General features: G+C 41.0%; 1 protein-coding gene and 1 long non-coding RNA gene across 8 annotated transcripts in view; one reads left to right on the top strand and one right to left on the bottom strand.

Annotated features, from left to right (window-relative positions):
• Positions 1-27,719, bottom strand: part of LOC147024542 (transcriptional enhancer factor TEF-1-like) — a 364,156-nt gene that overhangs the window by 283,873 nt on the left and 52,564 nt on the right. The gene's annotated exons all lie outside the window — the stretch shown is intronic.
• Positions 8,110-17,258, top strand: LOC147024543 (uncharacterized). Its single transcript, XR_015059079.1, has 4 exons — positions 8,110-8,227; positions 12,615-12,690; positions 12,914-12,989; positions 17,125-17,258. It is a non-coding gene; the product is annotated as an uncharacterized LOC147024543 (long non-coding RNA).

Here is a 27,719-nt window from a genome sequence, read left to right as displayed (position 1 = left end):
AAGAATCACTATAAAAATTAAATAATCATCGTATCCAGATCCGGATATTCACCAAAATCGAATCAACTTAGCCTTACCACACACCCAACCTGTTCACCAAGTTTCGGCTGAATCCGTCCACAACTTTTGAGGTATCCTGTTATATATCGGTTTAGCCCGATCTCTCAAAGGTGAAGAATCACTAAAAAACTTATCAGATCCGGATCTTGGATTCAGATCTTCACTAAAATTGAATCAATTCATCCTTGCCACACACCCAACATGTCCACCAAGCTTCACCTGAATCCGTCCACAACTTTTTGAGATATCGGGCTATATATCGGTTTAGCCCGATCTCTCATGGTGATGAATCACTTAAAAAAATATCAGATCCGGATTTGGATCTTCACCAAAATTGATACAATTCTTCCTTGTCACACACCCAACAAGTCCACCAAGTTTCGTCCGAATCCGTCCACAACTTTTTGAGATATGCTTTCTATCATTTTGGCCCCATCTCTGATTGGTGAAGAATCATTTAAAGAATTATAGTAGCCAGAGCAGAAAGGAGTGAAAACATAACCTCCTTCACCTTCGGTGGCGGAGGTAATAAAATACCATAGCAATATCCAGATTCACAATGAATCATCCTCATCAGATGATGTATAGTCATCTAGACTATGCAATGTTTCAGTTGCAGTGTTAGCGCATACGTCCTCATCGGCTGCACACATGCACAGATTAGTGCAAGCAAGGTTGTTTTGTCGACATGAAAATCTCGCTGAACAGTTGCTTTTTATGCATCCACACTTGACAAGTTGAATTACTCCATCAGGAGCTGGTGGCTGGAGTGTTGTAACTGAGCTGTACCTGTCATCGTCAAAGTACCATCCAAAGTCCAATGGTAGTGGAAGAGATCAGGTTTAGGCACAGTCATTTTGTTAGACCGTGGCCTGGTAGTGTGCTCGAAGGATGGCTTGGTGCAGTGCACCTTTAGTTGGTGACAATTTCTGACCCTCACACTGATTCTTCCTGAACAGATGCCAGTGCATTAAACTCACTTCCTTGATTTTACAACTGACATATACATATTTCTCTAGTCCTTTCTCAATAGCACCTTTAGAAGCTTCAGGAGAACCAAGCAGTTTGACTGCTTCAATGACATCATCAAGTGCCTGTAGAAATGTCCTCCAGCAGGTTGCTTTCCATTTCCCAACAAAATGGCCAGTTGTACCTGCTCCTGGTGGTCGTATGGCAGCTTAGCTGCCAGGGTAGCTATCATTTCTTGAAGCGCGACTGTGTCGCTGATGCAGTGGCCCTCTACCAGTATACACACTGGAACTGGTACTCATTTCGCCGACCTCGGAAGGATGACAGGCTGAGTCAACCCCCTGGTGTATTAATTCAGCGGCCAACGGGGCTTGAACTCAGGACCCTAGGATCCCAAGCCGCCACCCTAACCACTGAGCCAACACCAGGCTACCTGCTCCTGAGAATGAGTGTAAGCCCAGCAGAGCTGCAGCCTTCTCTTTTCTTTCAACTTCATCGGCATTGACTGGTATTACACGTCTTATTGATCCGTGTCTGTTTGAAAGTTGGTGCTTAGCCAAAGGTGGGGGACACGCCTCACTGCTAACACCAATACATCAGTGTCTTGCCTGAATATGTCAACCACATCTGCGCCACGATCTGTTGCATAAAAAGCATGCAATATTAATCTGCTATCAGCTTCCTTTCCTATTATTTCATCCACTGGTCGGCAATATTAAAAAGGAAATATTGCACATGTCTCTCAAAATAAGAAATAGTATACATTAATTCTTCAACTTTGACTGTAAATTTGGTATAATATATATACGAGGTGTGTTCAAAAAGTATCCAACCTTAATTTTTCGTGCGTAAACAAATGAAGCTAGGGAGGCCTGGTTTGGTGCACGTGTGTAGGCGATCCTAATCCGTATGCGTGAATACTTTCCCGTCTGCAGAAGCTGTCAGTCTCCGACAGACCGCCGATGAGTGAGGAAGTGTAAGTGAGCACCGTCGGATTTTCGTTTTTGACAAAATGACGGATCACTGTGGTCTCATCGCCAGTGATCACTGTGTTGAAGAAGTTGGGATCGCTGTTCACAGTCTCCAGCATGTCCTGTGCGATCTCCAAATGGAGTTGCTTCTGCTCGATCGTTAGCAGCTTTGGCCCAAACTTCGCTGAGATTCTCCTTAAGCCCAAGTCCTCAGTCACAATGGAATGAACGGATCGAATGCTGACGCCCGCCTCGTCTGCAAGTTCTCTGATCGTGATTCGACGATCCTGCATCGGCAGGGTCCTCACTTGGTCAATGACGATCTCATTTCGGGATGTTGAGGGCCTACCAGAACGTGCTTCACTTTCCACTGATGTGCGACCATCTCTGAAGCGGTTGTACCACTCTTTTATCTGTGTGGTGCCCATTGCTTCGTTCCCGAAGGCCTGTTGAATCTTGCGGATCGTTTCCACTTGGGAATCGTCAAGCTTTACACAAAATTTGATTCAGTAGCGTTGTTCAAGTTTTTCCGTCATTTTGTCAAAAACAAAAATCCGACGGCGCTCACTTACACTTCCTCACTCATCGGCGGTCTGTCGGCGACTGACAGCTTCTGCAGGTGGGAAAATATTCACGCATACGAATTAGGATCGCCTACATACGTGCACCAAACCACGCCTCCCTAGCTTCATTTGTTTACGCACGAAAAATTTAGGTTGGATACTTTTTGAACACACCTCGTATATGTGTGTGTATATATATATATATATATATATATATATATATATATATATATATATATATATATATATATATATATATATATATATATTTATATGTGATTGAGCCCTCCCATGATTGACCCTCATGATTGATCCCTCATATATATATATATACACACAAAATATTGCTCCAAATAATTTTCCACACCTGTTAACAAATTTATTGACCTGAAAAACATCGGAATAGACGTGTAATTTGTCATTTTATGTCCATTGGAGCCACAGATACATCAATTTTTTTCTTGGTGGCCATCTTGGATTTCAGGAGGAAAGGGTACTCCAAAAAATTGGAAACATTCCACATTCTCATACTAAAATTCTTATCATTTGGAATTATAAAAACAGATCTCTTTTATTATGAATAAATAAGTTCATTTGGAAAAATTGTTTCCACATATTTTGTAATTCATCTAAATGTGGCATTGTTGGTGTGGGGTGAATACTTTTGCAGGCCACTGCATGATGTAGAAGTCAGTGATGCTTGGCCTTTTAAACAGGCAGCCAACAGGCTAAGCGCTGAGAAGTTAATGTAAGAATGAAGGTAAGTTTAGCTTATTGAACCAAGTCAAAGTGACTACTGTAGCACCCAAATATGCTCATGATAAAACCTGATATATTTCAGAGATTATTTTTTTATCAGGACAGAAAGATGAATCCAGTAATCAATACTGGCTCTTACCCAACTCCTAGAATTGAAGATTATATTGATAGGGTTGATAATTTTAACTTTGTAAGCAAAATAGATTTCTCAAACATTATTGGCAGGTAGCCATGATAACCTCTTCCAACAAAGGTGAATGGAGGTTGTTTTCACCCCTGTCGGTATGTTTGTTTGTCTGTGAGCAGGATATCTCAAAAAGTTATGGGCGGATTTGGACAAAATTTTGTGAACAGTTTGGGTGTGTGCTGAGGACGAAAGGATTAGATTATGGTGAAGATCCACATCCGATAATTTTTTAAGTGATTCTTCACCATTGAGAGATGGGGCCATAAACGATATATCACATGATGTTTCAAAACGTTGTGGAAGAGTTATTGACAAAACTAACCCTAACAAAACTAGGTGGATGAGTTGGTTAGGTGACAAGAACAAGCCGAATAGATTTTGCTTCAGATCCGGATCAAGATCTGGCCTATCAGTGGGATACAAAACGTAAACTGTTCAGCCTGGTGGAGGTATGAGTTCTCCCGAGTGCCCATTCTAGTTCTAAAAGCAAAGGAGTTGTCTGCATTTGTAATGCCAGGTAGCTTATTTCAGAGTAAAGTTATGCCTTTTGGGATGAAGAATGCCCTTGCCACCCTGCAAAATGTCCTTAACAAGTAAGGACAGGACTTAACGGCTGTACTGCACACATTGATGATGTTTTGGTATACAGTAATGCATGGGGATTAATAAAATTTGAAGTTTATTTTAAAAGTTCTTATTCTTCTCTTCCTATAAATATCTCTCTCATGATATGATGTCCAAAAGAGGGGCGATTAATCTCCTCTCGTGTGGAACACAATATCACATGTAAATGAACAGTTTTGTTTTGCATTTATTTACAGACTTCATTCTCACAACTTCCCACATTGAGGCTTTTCTATTTTAACCATTCAATTTTGGTGAAAAATGCCAACTTATTTCATACTGAATTATCTTTTAGAACTATGAGATATGGTACATTTCCCAAATTGTCTAATGTGAGAAGTGCAGAAACAGTGGTGAGTACTGGAGGTGTGCATGGAAACACACAGAGAGAGAAGAGAGAAGAGAGAAGAGAGAAGAGAGAAGAGAGAAGAGAGAAGAGAGAAGAGAGAAGAGAGAAGAGAGAAGAGAGAAGAGAGAAGAGAGAAGAGAGAAGAGAGAAGAGAGAAGAGAGAAGAGAGAAGAGAGAAGAGAGAAGAGAGAGAGAGAGAGATATATATATATATATATATATATATATATATATATATATATATATATATATATATATTCAAATCTGAAAGCAGCTGGAAACAACGAGATGACAAACACCGAGTTAAGTGTTTGGCCAATGACCGAAAGTTCATCAAATGACCACATGGAAATTAAAGCTGGGTCACATTCAGGCACGGCCATTACCCCACATAAGCTACTGTGTGTGCATGGTGGATTTAGCATTTGTATGGAGGCAGTTTAGAGTGCAACGTGTGTTCAAAGGCAAGTAGGTTTGGAAACTAAAGGTTTATGAAATGGGACTTCATGGTTGAGCATTCATGTTGAGGACATCAACATGAATGCAATATCAGGAAACAGTTTGTACCTCATAACTAGCATTGAAGAAAATAACTGCTTTATTAATCATAATTTATTTATTATTATTATTATTATTATGCTTGCAGGATAGTCTAGATGTATGCATACTCGCCTCTGAGCTGTCGACCCTGGGTTTGAATGTCGAGCCAGATATAAACTGTCATTCCTGTGTTTCACATGCAAAGCGAGGCATCGTGTTTGCCTTCCCTCAAATGGAGGTCAAACTGGGTGTCCCATCTGCTGGCATTAGTTGGTGAACGATAAAGATCACACGGTGTCCTTTGTGAAGATTTGGCGAGCTACCACAGGCACCATGAAACAAACTCCAAATCCTTGCCTTGACTGACTGCTAGGAAGGCAATGGCAAGCCACCTGTTTTAACCTTTGCCAATAGACTGCTGCAGCAGGACCAACACTCTGTAAAAGAGTATGGTACATCTGATCTCATCACGATTACCCTGCGCATGTGAAGTGAAAAGCAGAGTTAAACAATTTGTTCACTTTGTTTGTCTATCTGTCTGTCTGTCTGTCTGTTTGTCTACAAATGTCAGTTTATGATTGAGGAACAACTTGATTTCAATTGAATGTTATATTTTGAACACGAAGTAGTTTCGCAGTACTTCGCTCTGAAGTCGTCCCGATCGCACAAGTGCAGAGTGAGATTATTCTTTTTTTCTTTTTTTTCAACTCCGTCTGCCTGTCTGGTAGTCAAACAAATTTGAAAATCATTCCAAACAGGAAACGAAAACAGTAAACAACAGGCATGAAGAACTCATGTAGTGTGATAAATAAGGTGGTGGATAAGACACGCCACATCAACAGTGGTAAACTTCCGGAATTTTTTTTCTACAATCTTTAAAATCTTTATTATATTTCAAATGAATTATATACTTGAACACGGTAGAACAGAAATTGTCTTTTTTGCACTTTCAAAAACCTTTCGTTTAGCAGGACAGGTACTTGGAAAAAATATTACGGCATTTTACATCATCACGACCGATCAAATTTGCTGCTTGCAAACCCCGCCCGTGTACTTTTTTCTCAAGACTGCATGGGATAAGGTGTTCTATGAACTCTTTAGTTGTTATTATTATTATTATTATTATTATTATTATTATTTTATATTTTAAAATTTGCTTTTGCATTCAATTACCTCGAAAACATATCAGGAATAATTACAGGGAACTTTACTCAGTGTGAACAGTACAGCTCAGCAATGTACCAACTGCACCCTGCATACAGAACAGGGATAACCTTCCTGTTTTTCACACTGAGACAAAGAGAAAATTGCATGGATGGTGTCACATGGAACATGTCCATTCTTTGAAGAAACCAGCCACTTTGAAATCGAAGACCAAAGTATTTATCTTGGTATCATATTGACAGAAAATAAAATGTCTCCAACCACCAAATTGAAAGTTCTCCATAACAGAAGTCTTTTTATAGATAAGGACCCGTGAGACTGAAATACATCCCAAGTATGCAGCGCTGATGTCAAAGCACTAATTCATTTTGAAACTTCCAATTGCTTACATACCTACTCGGTGATGTTTTTTCCCCCTTCATCTCTGATCACCAACTGCCCCTTACTTATTTACTCTTAAAGTCTTAACATTTACAGGAACAATTTTTTGAAAGCAAGGCCCTTAATTCATACTCTGACAGTTTAATCCTTCAGCTGAGATGTAAAGCTCCAGCATAAACCACAATGCAGGAGAGAAAAGGTAGTTTTTTTGAGCCAAGGCCATGTGCCGAATCGCTGGCCACAACATGCCTGAAGTTGCCTGCAATCTGTCAAGTCAGCGCAATTCGAGCTGCAGTGGCTTTAACGGCACAATGGTACTCAGGCCTACGGCGATTTTCCCTGCTTTCCCCCCATCCTACGCAGGCGCAGTGTTGTTAGACTCTGAGATCTCCCCTGATAAATGCTCCTCTGAGGCGGGTCAGTACTGGATTCGAGCAGCTGCACGAGCACTTTTTCCCGCAACCAGCAATGTTCTTGCTATGCAGCAATGGGAGGCCGAAGCCTAATCGAGAGATTTTAGGCACAGCAGATGGTTCCTGAATGTAGTAAAAGTGAATTGTTGCTTTTGAGGAGTAAAACAAAGTTTAATGGTTTCACGTTTGTCAATTGGTGGCAGAAATATAGTTCAGATTCATGAACAAGTATATATAAACAACTTAACTTCTGTTTTTGAACAGATTATACATCAGATGCCTTATCTGAAAGTAAATAAGTGTGCGATGTATTTGCATAATAATAGCAATGCTATTTATTTAAGAGTTAGGGAGATTTTGGAGAACATCTGCCTTTTTATACACAACATTTTAGTCCCATCCTACATTGTCCCGAGAGCATTAAGAGTCGACCACAAAGTGTGGAACGACATTAAATGTAGATCACACAAGGAGGGGTAAGCAGAACAACCCTTTCCAGAAGGTCATTAATGTGCAAGCAGGATTTTTACCAATAATCTGGCAACATCATACCCACACTAGGTCACCAACGACTGTATTCATAGAAATGAAAGGAATATAGATGGTACTTGTGTTTTGTGAACTTTTCTTTGGCACCGATTGTTGAATGGTCTTTATCGCAATGGGGAAGTCGACTGGCATTTTGCTTTGCATTCCTTAGCTAGTTATTCAGATTTCTTGAGCGGAGCACAATCTTTGCCAGACTATGCAAAGACAAAAAAAAAAATCAGAATTCCAAGACAGCCACAGTGTCAGACAGTGGAAAAAAATTACGGCGAATGGCAAGTGGCCATTTGCTGACTCAATGGTGAGCATGGTTCTTCTCACGTTTTTGCCTAAAAACTTTGGTCATGGCAATTAGAGCACCAGCTAAATACACACGTTATTAATAGAGGACGACATTACAGTGACTGAGGTTCTGTTTCATGAAAGCCTTTCGGCAACTCAGATATGCAGCAAAGCTGATCAATCAAAGCTTGTATCGCTTTCATGGTGTGGCTTCATAAGGCCTGCTGTCATGTACAAAAATACCTAACTCTGTAATGCTGCACCCCTGTTGTGCTCTCGCATAGTCATGTGCACACTCCATCTCCCACACCCCAATCTTGTGCACTTTCTTTCCAGCCTTCCTATCGTTTCTCCTAAGCTTCCCTCAGATCCAAAGACTCCTCCTCCACTTGTGCGCATCTGCTCTGCATCTGCTTCACGTATGGACGTGACATTGCCTTCCCACGCTCGTTTCAACCGTGCCTGTATTGCAAGGGTGCTCACACACTTTCGTTTGCGTGCACACATGTGCATATATGTTGCATATACATTTGATAGATTTACCATGCCCTGCATTATCCTGTACAATGGAAACATTTTGGCACATTTTCAACATTCCAACCAAAACTTGTACAGTTTTAAAATGGTGACATTAAGTAATGGAAATCGGATGATAAGTTTGAGAATCAATTTCACCATTTGCATCAGAGCAATGGTGTTTGTTTCTGAAGGTCAACTTGCATTATAAACTGCAGCAATAAATTACATTGACCTCATCTACAATATGTGGGGGAGGTGGAGGGGGGGACGGGGCAATAGCATTCGATTCCTGATGTTTCATTGTGAAAAATGAAAATTTGACAACTTACAGCAGGATCCATTCCATTTTCCTTCAATCAAAAGCCGGGAATATAATGACAGGCGAGATATGGCAGCTCAGCATGACCATCCGAGCCAAATCATTCTGCTAAGTGGAAATACAGGGTGTTCTCGAAGAAGTACCATTATTTAACAAATTTATTAATAAATATAAGGGTATGTTCTTTTGAACATATGAGTCCCCTAGGACCATGAAGCAATCGTTCTTGTTGTTAAAGGCCGTTATGGGAACACAGAAAAAAAGGGGCTAAAGGTTTAAACGTGTATTAAACAATAATAAGGAATGGGTTATGAGGGTAATGAAAGACAAGGATTTATTAGCAGCGTCATCATGGTTGGCGTCTCGCAATATAATATATTAGCGCGATTAAAAATACCGATTTTTCCTCGCATCTTCATGTCTATCAAAAAACCAGTGTCAAGGTGCACAACTACAGCTCATAACGTATCCATTGAGGTGTTTTTCGGCCCCCCTGCTTTCCACAGGGGAAAGCAGGGGGGCCCGTTTTCACGCCACTGTCCACACAAAATTCATCAATCAATTCTATACAGAGTCTGGGGGACTCAACTAACTATTCATGACACAATCATAAAACTGGTACAGCGACACAAAGGAAAGTACACAGTTTTGTTTCCTGTAACAATTATCTTCAATACGTTCCAACATTCCGATTAATGGTGGAAATACAGCACGTATCCCCCATGGACGTTGTTCATAACCTTTCCTAAAGTATCTTGACTAATATGATGTCTGAAATCCCACATCGTCAACAGTCCTGGAAGCCATCTTGTCGACTTTCTCCTTAAGAAATCCCTATTAGAAGTCAAAAGGATTAAGGTTTGGGCTTGTTGGAAACCAGGGGATGCCTGTTTTCACAGCGTGCAGGGAAACGGTTTAAGAAGACCCTGGCAATGAGTTAGGGGTGGAGGTAATCCAAGACTTTTTCCGTGGTGTGTGGACACGCCTTATCCTCATGAAACTATGGGTGTCTCGTCAGAAAACGTTGACGTCACAATTCCACATAAAATAATGTGTGTAGCATTTCCAAGTAGCTATTCCCATAGATGTCGCCATCAAAAAAGTTGGTCCTGACCACTCTCTGTTTGGAGATGGTGCACCAGAACACCAGACCAACAATTTCTGAGGATGAAGATAAAAACATTTTATCCTTCCCTCTGTAATGGTTCTAGTTTATGTTTGAGTCATCAATAGTTGGCTTCAAATAAATGCATAAAATCATGGCATTTCATCTGGAACACCATGAACATAAAATTATATGATAGAGAGAGAGAGAAAAAAACAACTGCTAATCCTAATCAATGTGAAGAAAGCTTCATCAAAATTCAACCAGACTCGTTGGTGTGAAGGCTGGAGTGTCTGCTCTGAGTCTGGGAAGTCAGCAGTTCGAACCCTGGACAAGTCATACACAAAGACTTTAAAATGGTATGTGCTGCTTCCTTGGTTGATGCTCAGCATTTAAAAAGGATAGAGCACAGACATGCAACCATTGTGCAGGCTTGATGAGCTTAATAGCCTATTCCTGTGTTGAAGTTCCTTGTAATGGAATATATCAACAAGTCGGTGAACTTCTTATGTAGGGATGGCTCAGACACTCCATTGGCTCGCTGCAACATAAATCCTCAAAAATATTTTTCCAAGATTAAAACTTATTAACCTATAAATTACCGACCAGTCATCTGCAGAGAATTTCCCATCCAATAACACTGATTAAACTTTGGGACATCATCGCTAAACTAGAAAAATGAGAGACCCAGAAGTGCCCATTTGGCATTCTTCTTATTCTTATTCTTTTCTGACAGCCTAACTGAAAATTTGTAGAAGCTACAACCTTGGTTTAAACACGAATGTACTGCATTATATAGTAAGAAGGTGCAAACTGATATAAATTTTAATAGCTTCAAAGGATTCCATGAAATGTACGCAAAACTGCATTCCTTTGTAAAGGAATGGGAATGGATCAGAGGGGTGGGCGGGACGACTGTCAATTAGCCTGCTGGGGGTGGGCCACTAGACACATTTACCGAAGGGCTAATCAGACTGATATGGCTGTGGTTAACGGTGGAATATTATCAGCCCTGCTTGTGCAGGCCAGTCACGGGGCTAATCCACAGCAACAAAACACACACATTTCTAGAAAGTACATACTATTTAGAATATTGTTAGATCATCCATAAAATATGTCCAGTACCAATACAACATGAGCACGTCGATAAAGTTTGTACGACAACATTTGTAAATCAGTCGTAGATCATCTCGTATCTTATCTGATATATACCGTATACCGCATACTGTATCCTTACTACAACTCACAAACTAGTGTTTGTGTGTCTGTTTGTTTGTCATGCTACTCCTCCCACAATTCTGGGCCGATTATATCCAGAGTTGCAACCATAGGGTCAGCATGACTCCAATTAATGCATCGGGGTGTTTTATCTTTGCTGGTGGTCTTGGAGGGAGAAGATGGGGCGACGCAAATTCTCCATGTAAATGTGTATCGTGTAGCGTCACCTCCAGGTGGGGGAAGGTATTACAAGTTTCCACCATTTACAGTCCAGTATTCCTGTCCCACGTTTTCTAGTACAGTGAGGTGTTTTGAATTCGAAGCAGAAGGTGTGTTTTAGCTTCATGCACATAAACCGGGATATTTTGCCAATACAGAGTTGTCAGTTGCCGATACACCGCCAAAAAAAAAGTACAAGCCAGAAGAATGTGTTGCATGCTTGGAACAAAATCACCGATAGGACGGGTACTCTGCCAGTAATATATAAAGCTCAGTTCATGTCTGTGCGTCAGAAGATGTCTTTTAATTACGTACTCTTTGAACGTCAGTTGCACACTGACGACACCTGTACGTAGATTCATTACATACGATTGGAATGTACCTTTTAAACCTATCGACCTTTTAGCTTGCTGAGATCCCTTAGACCTTTGAATACCATTTAAGATGCCCAACACCCCTAAAGACCCTTTAAGACCCCAATAACCCTTAATACCTTGAAAGACCCTTGAAGATCCTTAAGACCCACAAGACCCTTTAAAACCCCTCAGGCTCCTAAAGACCCCGAAGTCCCTTAAAACCCCCCAAAACCCTTAAGACCCACAAAACCCTTTGAGACCCCAAGACCCTAAAGACCCACAAGACCATTAATACCCCTGAAATCCTTAAGACCCCAAAGACTTGTAAGACCTTTGAGACCCCCAAAACCTGTAAGACCCTTAAGGCTATTGAAGACCCTTAAGACCCTTTAGATCACAAATACCCTTTAATACCACTAAAGACCACCCAAGACCCTTAACACCCTTTAAGACCACCAATACCCTTAAGACACCAATGCCCCTCTGACCCTTCAAACCCCTTTCACCCTTCACACCCTATCGACACTAGATCCCTTCACCCTTTCGACTGATAGAACCTTTACACCCCTTAAGTCCCTTTAGACCACTGAGGCTTTAACATCATTTAGAGACCTTACACCCTTCAGACAGCTTGGACTCTTGACCATTTAGAGGTTTAGATCACTTGATCCTTTTTGACCCTTTTTACATGCTTGAGAGATTAGACCCTTGCAACCTCTTCAACACTAATATTGGAACACGTCATTTAGATCTTGAGACCATCTAAAACCTTTTAAGCGCACACCAAGCAAACATCTATAGTCTTCTTACAAAATACAGATGAAACGTCTTTTCAGCAAGTAATGCACAAACTCGACCCACCCAGGGGTGGGTGCTCTGCTAGGAGTTAATAAAGGTGCTCTTGTCACATACGCTTGGCAAAACACTTTAGAAGCAGAAATTACTGTTGGACACCGCTCCTTCCCAATTCCATATCTAGGCGATGCATGACGACATCGCCGGGCACTGAAGGGAGTACTCGGTTTTTACTCCGTTTGTTTTCTTGTTTGTTTGTCTGGGTGATATCTCAGCTATCCTTTGATCTTGGAAGCTGAAAGTGACCAAGTGATTCAGGGAGAAAAGTGAAGATGTGCTTCGGCAAAAACGGTATTTTTTTTTTTTATTCATCAAATAATTGATTAATTACTTAATTATTACCGATTTATTAATTCCTTATTTATTTTCTTTCTCATCCTGGCAATATCTCAGGCACCTTTTGAGCTATGAAGCTGATATTTGAAAACGACAGTGATCATTTGGCTAAAAGCATATTTTTGATTTATTGATTAATCAATTAATCGATTAATTCTTTTCTTTCCTGTTTGTGCAGGTGATATCTTATCCATCCTTTGAGCTCGGAAGCTGAAATTTGGGGACAAAGGTGAAGATGTGCTTTGGCAAAAACGGTATTTTTTATGATTAATCAATCAATTGATTAATTATTGTATTGATATTGGCTGCTCTTAGAGCACCCTTATTCTGGACATTTCCATCTGCCTGTCTGTCCACAAAACTTTGGTCAAGCCAAAGGGCTAAACCACTCAACCGATTCCAATGAAATTTGGTAGGTAGAACCAATATTTCTGGGAATCGTGTGCTTTCGAATATGGGACCCCGGGCCCTAGCAACGGCATAGCAACGGCCCTTTAAAGTGGTCAAAAAATCGAAAAAAAAAAAATCGAAAAATCGAAGCTTAGAGTTCTGTGTGCAATCTATCGAGCTCCCTTCATGCCAATTTGCAGCCCTAACAAAAATATTTGTCGGAGGAGATAGGTTTATGGCGAGTACATGTCGAACATTTCAGAAACGGTTAATTGCGAATATCTCTAAGAGAACGAGTCTGATTTTGATGAAACTTGGATGAAATGTGTACAATGTGGCGAGCATGTACACAAAAATGAATGGTTGCTATGCACATCTCCGTTGCTTAGCAACAGCTAAAATACTTTATCGTACACTTATTGTGGACTGTACAAAAAAAATCAAAACCTCCGAAACTGGACCTCCGAGGGACCTGTTTTTTTGTACCCAAGGAGAATGTCTTACAGCATCATATAAAAAAATAAAATCTTTAGCGAATAGATAAATGGAATTACCAGGGCTGCCATTTGTTAGAGTCTCTTTGGAAACATACCTGAAATTTCACAAGGCGGGTTTCTGGGCGCAAACTAAGAGGGCTGTGATAATCATATTTATTGTGCTAAATTGATTGATAGCATGTACATGAATATCAGCTAGTCGCGTCGGCCAGCTTTCCATCTAGAGTGAGCAGCCATGTCGCCTACCCGCTTGTCTGTATGTATGTCTGTTCGGTCAAGTGCTCCGTTAATACAATGGCAATTTCGATGAAACTTGGTTGGTAGGTTCATACTATGACCTAGTTGTGTGCAGACGAGAACCGTTGCTATGATCACATCCGTTGCCTCCCCACCTTTGAAATTTTCAAAAAAATCTCAAAAATTTATTATTTTCGAAAATCAAAAATCAGGCCACGAGCGACTGTGGGCAGTACATTCAGCCATATTGTCAAAAAATTCCAGCTGGATCCTATGAAAACTGTCGGAGAAGATAGACTTTGAATGAACCCTGGTCGAAAACAATAAATATACCATCAGAGATGGGGAATCCCCCGCCATTGAATGAAAAAGGTCATACATATTCCAGATAATGAGGGAGGTGAATTGGAAACAAGACACCATTTGGTCATCATTTCGAAAAAGTTCCCCAGGGGTGAGGAACGTAGTAACCAAAAATAATTGAAATCAGATAAGCGGTTTTCCATTTATTACAAAAAATATTTTTTTCAAGATGGCCGCCCCAGTCGGCCATCTTGGATCCGGCCACGCCCAAAATCAATGGGGTTCTTCCTTTTCAGGTGGTACATGTGTGACACAAATTTCAAATCGATATGGCGAAAAAACATTTTTTTTCAAGATGGCCGCCCCAGTTGGCCATCTTGGATCCGGCCACGCCCAAAATCAATAGGGTTCTTCCTTTTCAGGTGGTACATGTGTGACCCAAATTTCAAATCGATATGGCGAACAGTTTAGGAGTTGTCGCACTCACAGCTATAAATGTTGACGTCCGGACGGACGGATTAAATATAAAGAGTATTTTTGATTGATTAATCAATTAATCGATGAATTACTTAATTGTTATCAATTTATTAATTACCCATTTATTTTCTTTCATTTGCGCAATATTGCAGGTGCCCTTTGAAGTAAGAAGTTGATATTTGGACATGACAGTCAGTGACCAAGTGATTTGGCTATCGAGTATTTTGGATTCATTGATTAATCAATTAATTGCTTAATTACTTAATAATTATCGATTTATTATATTCACTCATTTATTTTATTTCTCATCCTTGCAATATCTCAGGCACCTTCATTTTTTTATTTTTGTATACCTTGTCGAGGCTCGTATGAGAGCTAACACACAACGCACAGCAAGGGGGGCATGAGACAAGAGGGGCAGGAGTGGGAAGAACAAAACAGTGGGGACCAGAGACATTAGGAGATCTGTGAAAGGGAGAGGGATGGGGCGGGGAACATGGGAAATACAAGATGGACAAATACAAGGTTACAGGGACTTTCAGGAAGGAAAGCAGTGAATTTGAAGGTGGGCTTGGGTGGATTATCGGGGGTAGAAAATATCGAGGATTTGGATGGGGGATGATAAGAGGTGGTGGTGAACAGCTGTTTTGAAGGCCTGGGGGGGGGGAAGAATGGGATTGAATAGAGTGAGGGAGTTTATTCCAAAGGCGGGAAAAAAGAGGAATGAAAGAGTGAAGGTGAGCAATGATTCGTGATTTTGGTAGTTTTACCAGAAAGGGGTTGTTGGCGGACCTTGAGCGCCCTGCGGAAATGTGATGGGGAAAAATCGCAGAGAGAGCGGTGGGGGGGGGGGGGGGCGAGGCTGGAAAGGAGACGGTAGAAGACAGAAAGACCACCGACCAGCCTGCGGTGAGAGAGTGAGAGGCCCAAAGACTCAGCCTCATTGCGGGAAATGCCAATGATCTGAAATGCCTTGGTTTCCACAGCGTGGATCCGAGAAAGGTGGGAGGCAGGAGCACCAGCCCAGAGGGGAGAGCAGTACTCCATCAGGCTGTGGACGGAAGCTTTGTAAGTGGACAGGAGCTCAGGTGGGCCGAGGAAGGACTTTGCACGACAGAGGATTCCCAGTCGGCGACTGGCTTTGGAGGCGAGGTTTGAAATGTGGCTTTCCCAGGAAAGGTCATGGCAAATAGTAAGACCCAGAAGCTTGAAAGAAAGGACTTCTTCCAGAGGATTGTTGAGAAAGTGGATGGGGGGGGGGGGGTTCTAAATGGTCCTTTTGGAGAGACATAGTGAGAGTGTGAGATTTGTCCGAATTGAAAGACATGTCCCACGTGTTGGACCAGTTTGTCATTTTACCCAGATCTGCAGTGAGCGAAGAAGCTGCTGCATGCCGGTCTGAGAGATGACAGATGGTATGGCAACGGGTGGAGTCGTCAGCAAAGAGATATAGAGGATTTTCCAGGGAGTCGGAGAGAGATCATTTGAGCTCAGAAGCTGATATTTGGACATGACAGAGACAAAGTGATTTGGCTATAAAGGGTATTTTTCATTCATTGATTAATCAATTAATCGATGAATTATTAATTTTTCAATTATTTAATTTTCAAAGAGTTACAGATTTGGATGAAACAGTGGTGATTTGGGTCTGCTATCAGGCAATTGATTGAGAAATCAATTATTTTATGACTATTATTTATTTTAATTGCACAACCACTGAATCAATCAATTATTGCCTGCTGCTCACTCCAAATCCATATCCATATACTGCATAGTGAGGAAGTATCATTTGAACACGTTTACCTCAGAAGTACATTTGTACACATAAACTAAGTATTGTTTGTACATACTTACCTCCGAATTACATTTGTACACATTCACCTCAGAAATACACCACTCCCTCCCAATTCCGTCCCCACGTGCTGCACGGCGGCATTGCCAGGGTGCCAATGCCACGCGCTAGAGGATTTATCTATTTATTTGGCATGGGGGCGGTGTACTTTTAATATACCACTACTTGTTACATCAATTTAGTAAATTAATTAGCTGCACCAAAGATTGTACTCCACTTCAAATTCCCCCTCTGTACCCATATCATTCCACCCAAAGTGTGTGGGGGTGGGGGACATTGCAACATCGACAAACACACACACACACACACACACACACACACATACATGAATGTTGATACTTTGATATCTGGGAGGGCTCCATTCCACCTTCTGAAACCCGCATATGGATATAACTACCAACAACACACACACACACACACACACACACACACACACACACACACACACACACACACACACACACACACACACACACACACACACACACACACATTACTCAAAGAAAGATCTTTTATTTTTCCATATATATTTATGAAGTTCGTTCTATCCTGTTCATTTCTAATTATATTACTACGCCCCCTGCAGTGTTTAATAGCAGACATGGATGTGTTGTCCCCCCTCCCCCTCCACAGGGGGGAAGACCCTATCGAGATCAGGCCCTCGCTGCTCCTCTGGTTGGCAGCGAGTGCCCCGGAAGCAGTGGGGGATAGAGAGTGGCACTTGTATATGTGGAAGAATTGCATTGTTCAGCTAGCAAGTTGCCCAGATAGCTCAGATGGCAGAGCACTGGTATGATTTGCCAGAGGACCTGGGTTTTCCTGTTCTGTTTGATTGGGTTTGATACCTGTTCTGCATCTGTAATTTTTCCACATTTATTTATGATGTTGGTTCTATCCTGTTCATTTCTAATCAAAGAAAGATGTAGGGATGGTTTTACATCATTTCTTGTGACCATACCTACCTTGTTTACATACTTTTTGGAGGAATATCCCTCCATCCTTTTGCATTTTTTAAAATCAAAATGTATATTATTAAGCTGGCTATGAAGTGTTGGTGAGAATTAAATCAGGGTATCATGCTTAGTTTTTTTTAACAAGAAGTCAAAGTTCATTGAAGAGTAAAAAGACAAAGGACGGGGGTATCAACTGGCACAGAAGAAAACACACAGACAGATAACAGACAAACAAACATGACCTGCAAGAAAAGAAGGGGTATAGTTGGAGGTTAGTTTGTAGGAACAAAAAATATCATGAATGGAAATGGTTAATGACATGAGGCAGGGATGAGCGGCAACTATGAAGCAGTAAAGAGAGGAAGATGATTGGACAGACATAAGAACGGCGATTCCTCAGGTAGGAGAAAAGAGAAAAAGAAATGCAGGTATTTAAGAACCCCTGGACGTTGATGGGTTGACAAGGATGGGGTTCATGGATATACAAGGTCACACTGGTGGAACTTACGAGCAGACAGCTTGAAAGGCAGAGGAATCAAAAGGAGAAATCAGTGAACCTGGTCATTGAAAACCCAATGAAGGCAGATTTAAATCCAATCCAAAATGTTGGTTTGCACATCAGTATTCAAGGATGGTAATTAATGTGCATTACAGATCAAATACAGTATTTCAAAGGTATGTCTTAGCCGAAAGGAAATGCTATTGTGAATTTTGAACATCGTTTTTGAGCATCAATGGCATTAGCACTGGAACATCTGCAATGCATGAAAAGCATATAACAGCTTGTTTTGAACAAAAAAATGATAAATATTTTGTTATTGAACACACAATGACATTAGTTTCTATCTATTGCTCCTGAAAACAAAGCACGGGTTAAGTGGTGAGGATAATGGTGAAGCTAACAAATATGCCAGTGGGATTTCAAGATGGTAAAGTGGAAAATAATGAAATGATTATACACTTGAACACATGTATGAATTAGTAAATTAATGAGTAAATTAAGAGGGAAAAATGTGAAAAACATTAAACTAGATCAGTCTTATAAAACCAAAAAGCTCCGGTTGCCATGAAAGGGGAGGCGGTATGGGGTCGAGGGGAGGATCGGAAGGAGATAGTGTTCAAAAGGATCTCAAATATCCAAGTTCCAATCAAAGGTGGGCCCTACACAATATCCATACTTGAAAATACTGTCCCTGTATTATTGTGAAATTTAACTAATTTAATGTTCTGCAGAACACGAAGTCGTGATGGGTATGCAGATTTTTTTTTTTCTGAAGGCCCATCGTCTCTTCGGGGGACAACGACAGCTGCATAGAAAGTATCACCCACATTCTCGAAGCAAAGACACATGCTTCACATCATTTTTAAAGTACCAAGAAAAACACTATTCCAGAGAGGAAATACACAACAAAATCTATAAATTTTTTTCTTTTAAAAAGTCTGAGACAGTGCGTTTGGTGTTACATTTTAAGAATTAACCTCCTTACATTGTGACTCGTCGTTTGAGTGGTACACAGCGTTGATTTATACATTGATGTTTAGCTCACCTGGAACATAGTTCAGCTAAGTTTATGGGATAGCGTGTCATCCGTCCGTCAGTCAGTCCATCCATCCGCAAACACTTGCAACTTCTCTGAAACTGCTGATGGGATTGTGAGAAAACTCGGCTAAAATGATCTTTTGTGTTGTGGAACTCAACTTTGTTCATGGCATCCTCTCCCTCCACCTATAAGGATGTTTACATAAGGTTTAAACGTCCCAAAAGTACCTGAATATTCATCTCGTTTGGCCGCCATTTTGGATTATAGGAAAACCTTTAACAATCTTCTTCTCTCAACCCGCTTCAACAATCAATGCGAAACTTTAAATTAGTGATCAACTACCCCAGGGAAATGTAGTCTGTTAACAAGGATGTCATCAGTCACGTGGTATGGCAGCCATACCGGATCATATAAGAAAACCTTTAAAAACCCTCTTCTCTGAAACTGCTTAACTGATCAATGCAAAACTTGACATATTTGATCATCCACACACAGGAAATATAATTTGATAACAATGGCGTCATTGGTCACATGGTCTGGCAGTCATATTGGATCAAAGGAAATCCTTTAAAATTAATCTTCTTTGAAACCACTTAACTGAGTAATGCAAAACTTAAAATACAGGGTGTTCCAAAAAGACCCAGACAAGTTGTTAATGTTTCAGAACCACAAATTATTTAATGATACCCTTTGGATAATATGATATAGAAACTAAAAGTTTTGTGCACACCATCAACACACTTCAATGTGAGCTCCGTTTGTCGGGCACGGGACATCAAAGCGGTACATGAGTTCTTGCCATGTTCGGCTCAGCATATTTGCATTCACCAGTGTGCAGGCAGCTGTGATCCGAGAATGAAGATTCTGCAGGTTTGCCACCTTAGTGTTGTCGACAACATGTTTGACAAAGCCCCACAGAAAAAAATCAAGGGGAGGTGATGTCTGGTGATTGTGGGGGCCAGGTGGTTGGTCTGTCTTGGCCAATCCAGCGACCTGGAATTTTTTCATTCAGGACAGCTCGAATGACCTAGGCCCAATGAGGGAGAGCGCTGTCCTTTTGAAAAATGATATCGGGATGTAGGTCTTTAAACTGTGGGAAAGCGAATCCTTCCAACATGTTCATGTAAATTGTTGAGGTCACTGTATCCTCTGCAAAGAAAAACAGACCCACCAAGCTGTCATGGAAAAGGCCACAACACACATTGACCTTTGGACTATCAGGTATGTGTTCAATGACCACGTGGGGATTTTCAGAGCCCCAAATCCTCACATTGCACCGGTTGACCTTCTCTGATGCATGAAAGCAAGTTGTGTCTGTGAACATGACTTTTTTCAGGTAATCTTCGTCATCCTTTATGTGACTGGGTATTTCCAAGGCAAACGCCTTGCTTTTGAGTCTGTCATTTGCTTTGAGTTCCGGCAGAATCTGCACCATATAGGCATAAAGTTTCAGTCTTTTATGCAAAATCCTGTACACAGTGGTGATTGGTAACCCCAGTTCTCTGGAAGTGCGTCAAATTGATTTCCTGGGACTTTGTTGAAATTATTCACGCACTCGTTCAACGTCTACTGCACTTGTGCTTGGTCAACCGGTACTTTTCTGTTTCCGACAACTTCCAGTCTCTTGAATCTCTTGCACCACTCTCTCTGATACTGGTCCGTGATGGTGGATTCCTTCCATACCTTGTACGGAAATTACACTGAACTTGCATGTCGGAACTCATCTCGATGAACAATCTGATGCACTGAGCTTTCTCCTGTAGAGTCGCCATTTTATTTTACATTAAACCACCAGACTTGAAAATAAAGAAAACTTTATGAGTTTCTGTATCACATAAAATAAAGGGTATTGTTGTATCATTTGTGGTACTAAATATATTAACTACCAAAGCTGTACAGGTCTTTTAGGAGCACCCTGTATAAGACCGACTACCTATGGGAACGTTTGATTAAAAGCGGATCTGAAACACAATATGGCCACCAATGACGTCATAATACAAAAAGTGGACAATTTCTCGAAAAATATGAATTATCGACATGTTGGAGTTGCAACTTTCAAATAGGGCTAATTTTGACACAACAGAAAGTCACACCATCATACCAGAAGTGGGCAATATCTCGAAAACTAAGGCTCATTGACAACTGGTAGTTGCACTACTATGAACATCATGTCAATACTACCTGACCAAAAATGTGTACTACAAATCCAGCTCTTATTTTTACCCTGATCCATCCATCACTCTAATTTTGGCAACCAGCCAGGTGAGCTGCAGGACCATTGGTCCTTTATATAATGACCTTATTCTGCATATTATATACACGGTGTACATAACAAAATCAATAAAAGTTCCCAATTTGGAGCAAGAACAAGAGGAATTCATTTATTCACGAGTTTCTTCTTTCTCATTTTTTTTCCAAGATAATGGGTTGCACAATCCTGAATGGGCTTTTTGATATATTGTTGTGGAGCCCATCTTGAAGTTACACAATGTATATAAATTTGTGCAGCCCCAGAATGGGGGTAGAAAATATTGTGGGTAGAGATGGGGATGACACAAGATATTGGTGCACTGCTTGCTTGAAGCCTTGAAGGGAAGAGTGTGGCATGGTCTGCAGCTTATTGTTTGGGCAGCACAGAACCCTGCCATGAACGCTGTCAAACATGTCTGGAAACATGGATTGGCAGCTGCAGAAAAATGTCTCCCGAAGGCAGTTTTACAAACAGGGTTAAAGAGGAAAAAAAAGAAAGAGTAGCAGTGCATAGACAGCTTGGATTTGGGATAGTATAACCGAGAGGAGGTTTCTGGACGACTGTGTGCATCTTGGAGAAGCTGGAGGGTCAGAAGAGGAAGAGAGCAGAGGGAGCAAGACCGAGGTGTGGTAAAAAAAAAAACATCAGAGGCCACTATCCAGTCTGCATTGCAAGCACAACTGTCCATGTGTTTCTGCTTCGTCGTGGAAGATGTCAATAATGTTGAGAGCTTAAAATGCCATAAAATCCAAAGGACAGATGTAATGCTCGGCCCCATCCCATATGAGAGAACAGCACTCAATTGAGCTATGGATAAAGGCCTTGTAGGCTGTGAGTAGTTCTGATTTTTCATGGAATGACTTGGAGTAATGGAGGATGCCTAGTCTTCGGCTGGCTTTGGAGGAGAGCATTGCTACATGATCAGCCCTGAAGAGGTCATGGCGAATGGTGAGGGCAAGCAGTTGGTGAGGGCAAAAGAGCAGAGGCTGAAGAACACAAACAGAGAAGCAAGAGCAGCAGAGCAGTGTTTGAAAGATGCCATCTGCACACATCGCTGAAGCTGAATCAAGGCGATACAGAATTTTGTCCATTGACTTGGGTGAGAAGAACATAAAGTACAGTGGACAATATGTACAAAGGGACAACATTGGCACAGTTGTGGAAAGGGTCGGGTACACGAGATTTACACGGAAAGGGTCAGGCCAAAATTAACCAGCTTCATTGAGATATATGATTGAATGCATTCACTGCTTGACATCGTGCCCTGTCCCGCAGAGGGACTGCTTATCCATAGCGTCTGCCAGATCTGTGTTTATATTTTTGGAGGTTTCGTGAGGTGCTCTTCAGGGAATCAAAGCTAATCTTATGAAAAACGGATGTTTTGAAATAAAGTTATAACGTTTGTGCAGACTGCGAACCAATGAACCACGTGACGTGTGCACAGACGAGCAGGCAACATGGTGGATTATCTTCAATGGTTATTTCATGGGTGATTAAACTTTGCGATGTCTTCAGGATTGTTCTATGTTAAACAGCAACTCTTTTGTGGATAAAGTAATTATTTGAACAAATACACTTTATTTATTTAACCGCTGCAGGCGCGGTGAAGACCGGCTTTAAAGTCAAAGGGATCCTACATGGTATGCAGCAACAGCCTGGCCAGCCATTCCTCATCAACCATTTAAATGGAGTGCTTGCTTCAGTGCTTAAGCCACTTAAGGCCCAGTCACACCTTGACGTTTTAGCCAACGTATGCCGATTTTTGAAATTTTTTTATAAAACGCTGGCACACATTGAATACTTTATGGGTAAGTTTTGATAACATTGAGAGCACGCTGAAAAACACTGCCATACGTTGTTGTACGCTGGCTTTAAACGTTGTACTTTTCGGTTGTCCTCAAATTTTTGCATGCTTGAAATTTCACGACGTATGCCGGCGTATGACTCACACATTCCGCTACGCTGGCCACAAGTTGTATGCACTGTCTACGATCGTTGACAGACGTCAACACATGCTACTTGTAAGTTAATCATAGGTTGAGACACGCCGAGGTAATGTTTAGCGTACCCGAAACTTATTTCTAACCTATGATTAACGTGTTGTTGGCACGTTACGCGATCGTTGCCACACGTCAACAGACGTTACTTTTAAGTTACTCATAGGCTGAAAGACGTCGGTATAATGGATCGTCCTTGCGTCAGCGTCCACGGCCAGGGCCAGGACACTTATTTCAGTATTCTTCAAACTTTTCTTCGGCATGACGAGGATGTTCACATTCGATGTCTAGCTTGGCTATGATTCCAATTGTCCATCGGCAACGTCTATTTAAAATAGTCGAGTTTGAACGTTTTAACACGTTCAGAAGAAACGCTTCAAATTTCCAAACCCCAGCGTCAAAAAACAAAGGCGAGTGACAGCAATTTAAATCGTTCATTGTAAACAATGAAAATAGTTGAGTGGTACCGTTTAAAAGTCGTTGAGTGTAAAAAAAATCCAATTGTTGAGCGCAAGCGTCTACTTTCAATAGTGGAGTTTGAGCGATTTAGCACGTTCAATAGAAACGATTAAAATTTCCGAGCGCCAGCGTCAAAAAACAAAGGCGAGTGACAGCAATTTAAATCGTTCATTGTAAACAATGAAAATAGCTGAGTGGTACCGTTTAAAAGTCGTTGAGTGTAAAAAAAATCCAATTGTTGAGCGCAAGCGTCTTCTTTCAATAGTGGAGATGCAGCCATTTAAATCGTTGAGTGGCAGCCTATGAATAGAAAACCCCACGTCACCGGCAAAGATAAACTGCTGCATGATATGGATAAGTTAGGCTATCGTTGGGCATAGTTTGTGAACGCCGGCTACACGATAATTATTCGTTGGTATACCGTATCTATAAGTTATCGAAGCGCTCTATGCACATTATTAGTTCATTGTGCATTTGTCCAACCCGTTATGAATAGACCTAAATCGTAAAAACAAGCCATAGCTCATTGTTGAAAAAGCCCCATAAAAAATTAGCCGCGAAGAACTTCGAACAATGGTGCAAAGATGTCTCCTACCCGTGGACACGCGGACGCAAGAAGGATCCATCATAACCCACACCCTCCCCCTCACACTCACCTACTACTGCCAACATGAACAAACTACTACTAATACTAATACTGATACTGATACTGATACTGATACTGATACTGATACTGTTACTGCTGACATGGACATCGACTCAAAAATGACTCGAAAACACTGTTGGGTTCCCCTTTTATGAACACCATTTTTATATACCAATTCCCAAAATCGCTGGGAACACGTCTTTATATGGCAGTTGTAAGTTAGAAACACGTTCATTTATTTTTTTGTCGACCGGAAGACGTCATTGGAATACGTCTACATACATCAATGTGTGTTGGGACTACGTAAAAAATTGGTTCAAAGCACGTCAAACATAAGTTAGAAATAAGTGTCGCGTAAAAAAGACATTACCGTGATGTGTTTCGACTTATGAGTAGCTTATAAGTAGCCTTTGTGGACGTGTGTAAGCGTCCGCATATCGTGTGTACAACTTATCCCCATCACATGCGGAACGTGTGTCATACGCAAAGTACGTCGTAAAATTTTGAACATGTTTAAAATTTCTTGACGTACTCTACTTACTACAACGTATGATAGCGTACTTTAGCGTTCTACTCACGTATACCAAACTTACTCATACCGTATTTGACGTGCCCCAACGTTTTAGACACATTTTTCTTAGGTCAGCATACGCTGGCAAGATCGCCAAGGTGTGACTCCGATGTTGACACTTCCATTTCTACGGCAGTTATGATTCGAATCGTTGTGCGTCAGCCTTTTAATAGGCTACGTCACGACATCGTCGGCTATGCGTGCAACGCGCTATGCCTAAGTTAGACTATCGTTGGGCATAGGTTGTGTAGACCGACAACAGGTTCAGCATTCGTTGGTATAAGTTATCTATAACACAACGAAACGTTCTGTGTCCGTTACTAATGCGTTATACATAAGACCAAGTCGCTATGAATACGTCCGAATCTTAAAAAAAAAACATCAAAAGTTCAACGTAAGCCAGCGTTTTACATAAATTTTAATACGTTGCCATCGCTGGCTAAAACGTCAAGGTGTGACTGGGCCTTTACCGAGCGCCCTATAGATGATAGCGGCACAGTTTGTGTCCCAATCGGGATGTGCAGTCGGCAGTTGCTACAAGGTAGAGGTACATGATTTCCAACGGTTTTGTGCTTTCTCCATGTGAGTTGCAAAGCAAAATATATTTGGTAACACCTGATTTCCGAGCCGTTTGCAGTATTAACATGCTTTCTAAATTACAGAGCCCATTTTTTTTTCCACCCGTCACATGATGATTTGAAGCCTGGTGTTGGCTCAGTGGTTAGGGTAGTGGCTTGGGATTCAAGAGTCCTGAGTTCAAGCCGCGTTGGCCACTGAATTAATACACACCAGGGGGTTGACTCAGCCTGTCATTCTTCTGAGGTCGGCAAATTGAGTACCAGCTTGCTGGGATATTTGAGCCATTCGAGTATCCTGTGACGGAGTGGCGACCTGTCCAGGATTGTGCCCAACAGCCCAGGAAACTGCTTCGGCAGTACCTCCACTCTCTGTGGAGAGTAGGGTTCCAATTATTAGGGTACCCTGTGAGTACAGGGTACCCTATTGTTTTTCTTCTGTTTATTTATTCTTTTTCTTTTTCCGCCGGCATTTTGCACCCTTTTTCGCTTTAAAAATCATTTTCTCTGGAACACCAAGTCCGATCGACACAAAATTTTCACCATAGGTTGTATCTTTTTTGATAGCACAATCAAGTTATAATTATGACGTCATTGGTCACGTGGTGCGGGCGCCATCTTGAAAAAAACGATAAACTTTGGACATCTGTATCTCGGAAACCGTGCAATAGAAAATTTTTTCGTTTAATACATTTTACTAAGCTTCCTATGGGGAACACGAGTGATTTTTCGTGACGTCATAGGTGAAGCGATATACCGGTGAAAATTAGTCAAGTAGAACGCCGTATGGGAAAAATCTGAAAAATTTTGAGCGTCATCTACTCCTCAAGTCACCGACGAAAATGTTTTTCTTGACGTCATCGATGACGTAATTCGGCCGCCATCTTGTTTTTTAGTGTTTTTCTTTAAAAAATCTTCTTCTCCAGAAGGGCCGGACATATTGAGGCGAAACTTTACAGATATATTCCCCTATAGGTCCTCTTTCAAGTTTGTTAATTTCTTGTTGATAGGTCACATGCTTTGGCAGCCATCTTGAAAAAACCTTCAAACCTTCAAACATCTTCTTCTCCAGAACCGCAGGTCCAATGAAGGCGAGATTTCAGAACTATATTCGTGACATGTATGTGATGCAAGTTTGTTAATTTTGAAGTGATAGGTCACATGGTTTGGCCGCCATATTGGATTTAAGAAAAATATTAAATAATGTTTTCTCTGGAATTTCATAAGCCATCGAAGCGAAAATTTGCAAGTGCCTTCTTACCTCAAGTCTGCATACATGGTAAAAAATTTTTTACCTCAGAAGTCACATGGTTTGGCGGCCATCTTGGATCGAAAAATAGACCTTATCCGATTTACACGAAACTTCACAGACTTGTTCGGGTCGAGGATGGAAAGCAGAATTTAAATTTATGATATCATAGGTCACAAGGTTCGGCAGCCATCTTGGATTGAAAATGAATAAATTTTAAAAATCTTCTTCTCCAGAAGGGCAAGACAGATTAAGACGAAACTTCACATATATATTCCACACGACGTCCTTTCTCAAGTTTGTTAATTTCTTCTTGATCGGTCACATGGTTTGGCGGCCATCTTGAAAAAACCCTAAAACCTTCAAACATCTTCTTCTCCAGAAGCGCTGGTCGGATGAAAGACAGATTTCAGACGTATATTCGGGACACGTAGGCGATATAAGTTTGTTAATTTCGAATTGATGTCATACGGTTTGGCCGCCATGTTGGATTTAAGAAAAATATTAAATAATGTTTTCTCTGGAACCGCTTAAGCTAACGAATCGAACGTTTGCAATTATCATCTACCATCGTGTCTGCACACGTGGTAAAAATTATGATGTCATACATCACATGGTTTGGCTGCCATCTTGGATAGAAAAACGCACCTTTACCGATTAACACGAAACTTCACAAACGTGTTCCAATACCCAGTTGGAAGCAGAATATAAATTTGTGATGTCATAGGTCACATGGTTCGTCAGCCATCTTGGATTGAAAAATAATATCTTAAAACGTCTTTTTCTCTGAAACGACTGAACAGATCCAGGCGAAACTCCACCACTATGACCGCCTCTCCATGACGAATAAAAAGTTCTCACCCTCTTTTGAGGTACGACGCAACGTTTGGCAGCCATAGTGGATTGAAGGAAAAATATTAATTAATGTTTACTCTGGAACTACTGCATCAATAAATGTGAAACATGACCTTTATGGTGGAACAGTC

This window comes from Eptatretus burgeri, chromosome 6, assembly GCF_056783735.1.
Source record: "Eptatretus burgeri isolate ZD-2024b chromosome 6, Ebu_testis_v1, whole genome shotgun sequence".
Classification (NCBI taxonomy): domain Eukaryota; kingdom Metazoa; phylum Chordata; class Myxini; order Myxiniformes; family Myxinidae; genus Eptatretus; species Eptatretus burgeri.
The sequence above is the reverse complement of the archived record's forward strand: the minus strand, read 5'-3'. Positions and strand labels throughout refer to the sequence as shown.